Here is a 6,630-nt window from a genome sequence, read left to right as displayed (position 1 = left end):
CAGCAAGAACAGAGCGGGTGCTGGGTGGTGTGGAGCCTTGATGATTGCTGTCTCCAACAGCAGCTTTCCCTGTAAACCAGTAGTTCTCAATCTTTTTCTCTCCACTCACATACCACTTTAAGTAATCCCTATGCCATGCTCTGTGATTAGTAAGGGATTGCTTAGGGTGGTATGTGAATGGGGAAGGAAGGTTGAGAATCACTGCTCTAGACCCCATTGTAAAATGTAATTGGCCTATTTCCTTTGGAGTTATGAAACCATGCACATAACGAGTCAATTAAGTATGATTAAAACAGTGGTTTTCAAATGTTTTCTTTCCACCCACATACCACCTTAAGGAATCTCTTACTAATCACAGAGCACCTATGGGATAGGGAAAACTTTAAATGGTGTGTGAGTGGAAAGAAAAAGACTGAGAACCACTGCTGTAGATATTCTTGGTAGTGAGGAGGGTTTTGCCTGTGGTGTACTGGGCTGTGTCCTCTACTTCTTGGAGGTATTAGTATCCCCATACCAGATTGTGATGCAGTTGGTCAGCACATTTTCTACCACACCTCTAGAAATTTGCCAGGGTTTCTGGTATCATAGAAACCTCTACAAACTCCAAAGGAAGTAGAAGTGCTGATGTGCTTTCTTCATGATGCTATTAGTGTGTTGGGTCCAGGAAAGATATTCTGAGATGGTGACTGCCAAGAACCTAAATTTTCACCCTCTCCACGTCGGATCCCCCAGTGATTGTATGCCTCTGGCTCTCCCAAAGGCACCAATCAGCTCCTTAGTTTTGGTGACATTGAGTGTAAGGTTGTTGTTGGTCCAAGTTTTCAATCTCCATCCTGTACGCTGACTCATCCCCAACCTTTAAACAACCCACTACCTTGGTATTGTCGGCAAAATTGTAGATGGTGTTATTATCGTACTGACCTACATAGTTGTCGGTGTAAAGTAGAGCAGCTTACAGTAAATTACTGCGGGCAAAGATATATTCAATATAAAGACAGATAATAAATATTGACAATTACAGTAGTGCAAGAAATATAAAGTGTTGTTTCAACAATTCAGACTGATCTTTTTGTGATGTCAGAGTAGTTTATGCCCAGGGTAGTACGGGGAGTTTCGAGGGGCTGATAATCGTTGGAAAAAATATTGTTTTTAAATATGGAGGTGCTGGATTTAAGACTCCTCTACCTTCAGACAATTAAATCCAGAGATCCAGAGAACTACAAAAAGCAATCTCCTGGGCGAAGTGGATATTCCAGACATGAATGGAAACAGTGAAGGATACCCGACAGCTATGACAGCATAACCTGCTACAAAATCAAATCTGGTGCAGTAGGAGATAGCAAAGCTTCACTCCCAGATGAGCTCAATGCCTTCTACACCAGATTTGACCTCCAGACAAGAAAGAACCACTGTGCACCCCATGTCCCTCTGATGATCCTTTACTGTCGGCGAGCTGACCTCAAGAGAGTAAATCTAAGAAAAGCATCCCGTTTGGTCAGTACCTGGCCAAGCAATGAAAAATTGCTGCTGACCAACTTGCCTCTGTACTTGCATATATTTTCAATATCTCACTCTGGCAAGTTGGACCTGGGTGTTATAATACCAGAAGGGTGTTGGTCTGACAGGTGTTTGGATAGAATGTCATCAATGATCAATGCGAAATATAGACTGGTTCGATATAATTTTTTTACATCAATTATATTTCACACCACAAAAATGACATAAATCAAAATCTGAAATATCCAAAATGTGCTTCAGATACGGCACTGAAATTGGAACCGTTTTACATTCTACCTGTTTGTGTAAGTAAGAAAATTTAGGCATGATATTGCTATTACATGAACAAGAGTAACAGGGGTTTCATTCCCACATGAACCAGAGCTGTACCTTCTGGGCAACCTTATGGATGTGAGTTACAAACTGACAAAATTTCAAATTTGCTTTGTTAAAGTAGCTGTGGCCAAGAAGTTTATAGCAACCACCTGGAAACCGACTCTCTCCTTATTGCTCGATGGGCTGTAGAGTTACGTAGTTGTATATCCATGGAGAAAATTACTTATAACTTAAAGAATAAATATGACACATTCGTTAAGATATGGCAACCGTACCTGGATTATGTATGGGCCCTTCAATGAATGTATCGATGTGTTAACCCCATTAAAAATTGTGAAAAATGAAAGCTCTGACTCTATGTGAAGTAATATTTTTGAATTTGTGGGAGGGGAGGAAAGGGGGAGAAATTCTGTAAATATTTAATATTATTGATGTGTATAAAAGTTTAAAGATTGTGTGAATATATTTATAGAATATGTTTTAAAAAATTTAAAAAAATCTCACACTGGTATGGCACTGCTTCAAACAGGCTTCAGTTGTACCTGTGCCTAAGAATACTGGGCGGGCGACATGGTAAGGGTAGCATTTAGCGCAATGCATTTACAGTGTCAGCGATAGGGACCGGACTGTGGTTCAAATCCCGCACTGTTTGGAAGGAGTTTGTACATTCTTCCTGTATCTGTGTGAGTTTTCCCTGGGGGGCTCTGGTTTCATCTTACCATTCAAAATGTACTGGGGGTGTAGGTTAATGGCGTGTAAATTGGGCAGCATGGACTCGTGGGCTGAAATGCTCTGTTACCATACCTTATGTCTAAATTAAAAAAAAATTAAGAGTGTGGTAACCTGTCTAAATGTACTCATCCACAGTGATGAAGTGTTTTGAGAGGCTGGTGTTGAAGCATATCAGCTCCTGTCTGAGCAATAACATTAATCTGTTCCAATTTGTCTGCTGCTACAACAGATCTCTTCTTTGGCTTGGCTTCGCGGACGAAGATTTATGGAGGGGGTAAAATGTCCACGTCAGCTGCAGGCTCGTTTGTGGCTGACAAGTCCGATGCGGGACAGGCAGACACGGTTGCAGGGGAAAATTGGTTGGTTGGGGTTGGGTGTTGGGTTTTTCCTCCTTTGCCTTTTGTCAGTGAGGTGGGCTCTGCGGTCTTCTTCAAAGGAGGTTGCTGCCCGCCAAACTGTGAGGCGCCAAGATGCACGGTTTGAGGCGATATCAGCCCACTGGCGGTGGTCAATGTGGCAGGCACCAAGAGATTTCTTTAGGCAGTCCTTGTACCTTTTCTTTGGTGCACCTCTGTCACGGTGGCCAGTGGAGAGCTCGCCATATAACACGATCTTGGGAAGGCGATGGTCCTCCATTCTGGAGACGTGACCCATCCAGCGTAGGTCTATGGTAGATGTTATTTCACTGGTATTACATTTTAAGTTTTCCCTATCCCATAGGTGCTCTGTGATTATTAAGAGATTCCTTAAGGTTTAGGGGGAACATTAGGGGGAATTTCTTCACTCAGGGAATGGTGGGAGTGTGGAACGAGCTGCCATCTGACATGGTAAATGCGGGCTCACTCTTAATTTTTATGAATAATTTGGATGGATGAAAAGATGGGAGAGGTCTAGAGGGTTATGGAATGGGTGCAGGTTATTGGGACTTGCTGAACAATTGTTGGCATAGACTAGAAGGGCCTAATGGCATGTTTTCTGTGCTGTCGTGTTCTATGGTTCTAAATTTTCTGACAATTCCATTATAGTGGATTGTATAAAAGGGAGTGATGAGGTATATTATACAGGAGGAAGATTGAAAACTTGGCTGGATAGTGTACTAACAACAACCTCCCACTCTCTCACCAAGAAGCTGATTGTAGACTTTTGAAGGGAAATGCCATCAGTGTATGATCTTGGTGGATCAGAGGTGGAAACATACTGGGGGTGTAGGTTAATTGGGGGTAAATTGGGTGGCATGGACTTGGCTGAAATGGCCTGTTACTGTGTTGTATGTCTAAATAAAAATAAATTTTAAATTAAAAAATTAAATGAGTCACTATCTCAGAGGATCTTTCCTGGACCCAAACATGACCGTCATTGTGAAGAAGCATGTCAGAGCCACTACTTTCTCTGGATTTGGCAGAGGTTTAATATGACATCAGAAACCCTGGCAAACCTCTGCAAATATGTAGTGGAAAGTGCGCTGACTGGCTACCTCATGGCCTGGTATGGGGGCACCAATACCTATGAATGGAAAGCCCTGCAAAAGGTAGTGGATGCAGCTCAGTACATCACAGGCAAAACTCTCCCCACCATTCAGAAAATCTACAGTGAACACTGCCGCCAGAGATCAGAAACAATCATCAAGGTTCCACTCTTCCCAGAACACACTCTGTTCTCACTGTTTCCATCAGGAAAGAGGTATGGGTGCCAGAAGACTTGTACCTCCAATTTCAGGAACGGTTGCTTCCCCACCACCATCAGATTCCTAAATAACAAACTTGGTCAGAGACTCATTTAAGGATTCTTACTTTGAACAATACTTATTATTAAATATTTCTTTTCTGCATTTAGCCTGATATAAGTATTGTTGTGGTCTAGGAGAGTGGAGGGCTAGTAAGATGGCATCTCCCATTAACCTGTTGAGACAATAGGTAAATTGAAGTGGGTCCAGGTTCTTTCTGAAACTGGAGTTTATTTGCTCCATAACTAACCTCTCAAAGCACTTCTTCATGGCAGTGCTAGTATCTCTGGTAATAGTTGTTGAGGTAGCTCACCTTGCCCATCTTGGGCACCAGTATAATAGATGTCTTTTTGAAGCAGGTGGGGGGTCAGACTGTGGCAGCAAGAGGTTGAAAATGTCTGCAAAATCTGCAGCCAATTGGTGGGCAGAGATTTTGAGTATCGCGTTTAATGATGCTACCTCATTTCACCTTCAAGGATGTGATGGCATGCAAGTCTTGCTACAGTTGTCAAGTGCCTGTCTGAAACTCCAGCTTGGATTGAAATTGTCTTTTTACTTTGGTGACTGTCTTCTAGATGTGATACCTTGTCTTTCTGTATCTGAATGCCACAGATCTGGTCTTCAGAAGGTTGTGGATCTCTTGGTTCATCCATGGATTCTGGTGAGGATCCACCTGATAGTCTTCATAGGAAAGCAATAATCTTTTCTGATAAATTCAGTAACCTCTGTGGTATATTCATTCAGTTCTGCTGCCAGGTCCTTGCACATGGCCCAGTCTACTGACTCCAGTCAATCACCCTCTTCTGCCTCCCCAGACCTTCTCTGTACATTACTGGTACAGTGCTCTTTAGGTTCTGCAGGAAGGAGAAGCACAGCCAGATGGTCTGACTTTCCAAAGTATGGATGGTAGTGTAGCAGTGGTTGAGACTGTTTGATCCCAGATGTTGCAGGAGATGTGCTGGTGGTAATTTGAGAGGTAAATCTATACCGATGGCTGGTTATGACTTAGAAGGCATTAGGATTCTTCATATGATGTTTGTTGACCGTATAGGTCTTCCAGGGCTAGGTTAACCTGTGGAGGGATGTCAACAGCAATCAGGATTAAGGAGGTGGAGGGGTTGACACTTCAGCACCAGATGTTCCAGATGAGGGAGTACTGCTGGGACAGGATGCCACATCTGAGGACCACAAAGCAGACTCCACCACCTCTTCCCTTATCTGAGACCAGTGTTCTATCCATGTGATGTAGGGAGAAACCATCAGGCAGAAGGGCAGAATCCAGAGAGTTGTGGTGACCATGTCTCTGTGAAGCAGAGAACACAGCAATTCCTCGTGTGACTTAGGTAGAGCGATCTTGCCCTGAGGCCCTCAGTTTTGTTCTCCAGATGTTGTACTTTAGTTAGTAGGATATGAGGAAGTGGGGAGGGCGGTGGTGGAGGGGGGGGGGGGCGTGGTGGAGGGGAGAGGGGAAAGTTACAGACCCCTGAGTTTCCATCTTACCTGGAAACAACTCCATTAACCATGTTTCTGAACACAATGGTGCTTGCAGATGCATTGACCTTGTGTGACCTGATGTAAATAATGGCAGTGGGGGGTAATGGGGAGAGGGAAGGAGGGAGGGAGGGTGATTTGGGAGAAGAGAATGAGCAAGTGAGAATATATTACAGGGAAATAAAACAGGGTATAAGACTGATGGAATAAAATCTGGAATGACCCAGTGGGCCAAATGACCTTCTTGTCTGCTTTAATGTTGAGAATATCCAAAAAATGCCTCATAAGTTGATGGCAGAAAATTCAAATACATCTATAATAGAAAGCAACAACAACACGAATAAAAGTGGAGAAGGGACTCTCTTTTGCTTTTCTTTCTCCTATTGTCAGGGTGTCGGGCAATGCTCTGGGCGACTCTTTGATTGCCTTACAACAGACAAGAGTTGAAGTATATCATGTATATTACACTTATTATGTATTATTAGATGACAATAAAAGGAACCTTGGTACCTTTGAACCTTTTAAACAAGATAAATATTTGTATTCATTTACTCAAGTCTTTCAATACCATCCCTTGAGTATGGGAATTGTAGTAGTTCAGTTAACCCATCCTGCCTGCACTGTCATGTAATGTACACAGAACATCTGTCATCTCACTCCATCTGCACTTTCTTTATCTCATATTCCTAATACCTTTTCATTGAAATTATAAAGAAAATAAACAACGGTTATTTTATTACATAACTACAAAGTGAATCTGAAATAAGCAGTTCAAAGAAGCCTTCCTGTTGCTGTATTTATTGCAAGCACGTTGTCTTGGAGAAAAGTCAGTACACAGAGAAATTCAGTGG

Source organism: Narcine bancroftii, chromosome 4 (assembly GCF_036971445.1).
Source record: "Narcine bancroftii isolate sNarBan1 chromosome 4, sNarBan1.hap1, whole genome shotgun sequence".
Lineage (NCBI taxonomy): Eukaryota > Metazoa > Chordata > Chondrichthyes > Torpediniformes > Narcinidae > Narcine > Narcine bancroftii.
Note: the sequence above shows the minus strand (reverse complement) of the source record.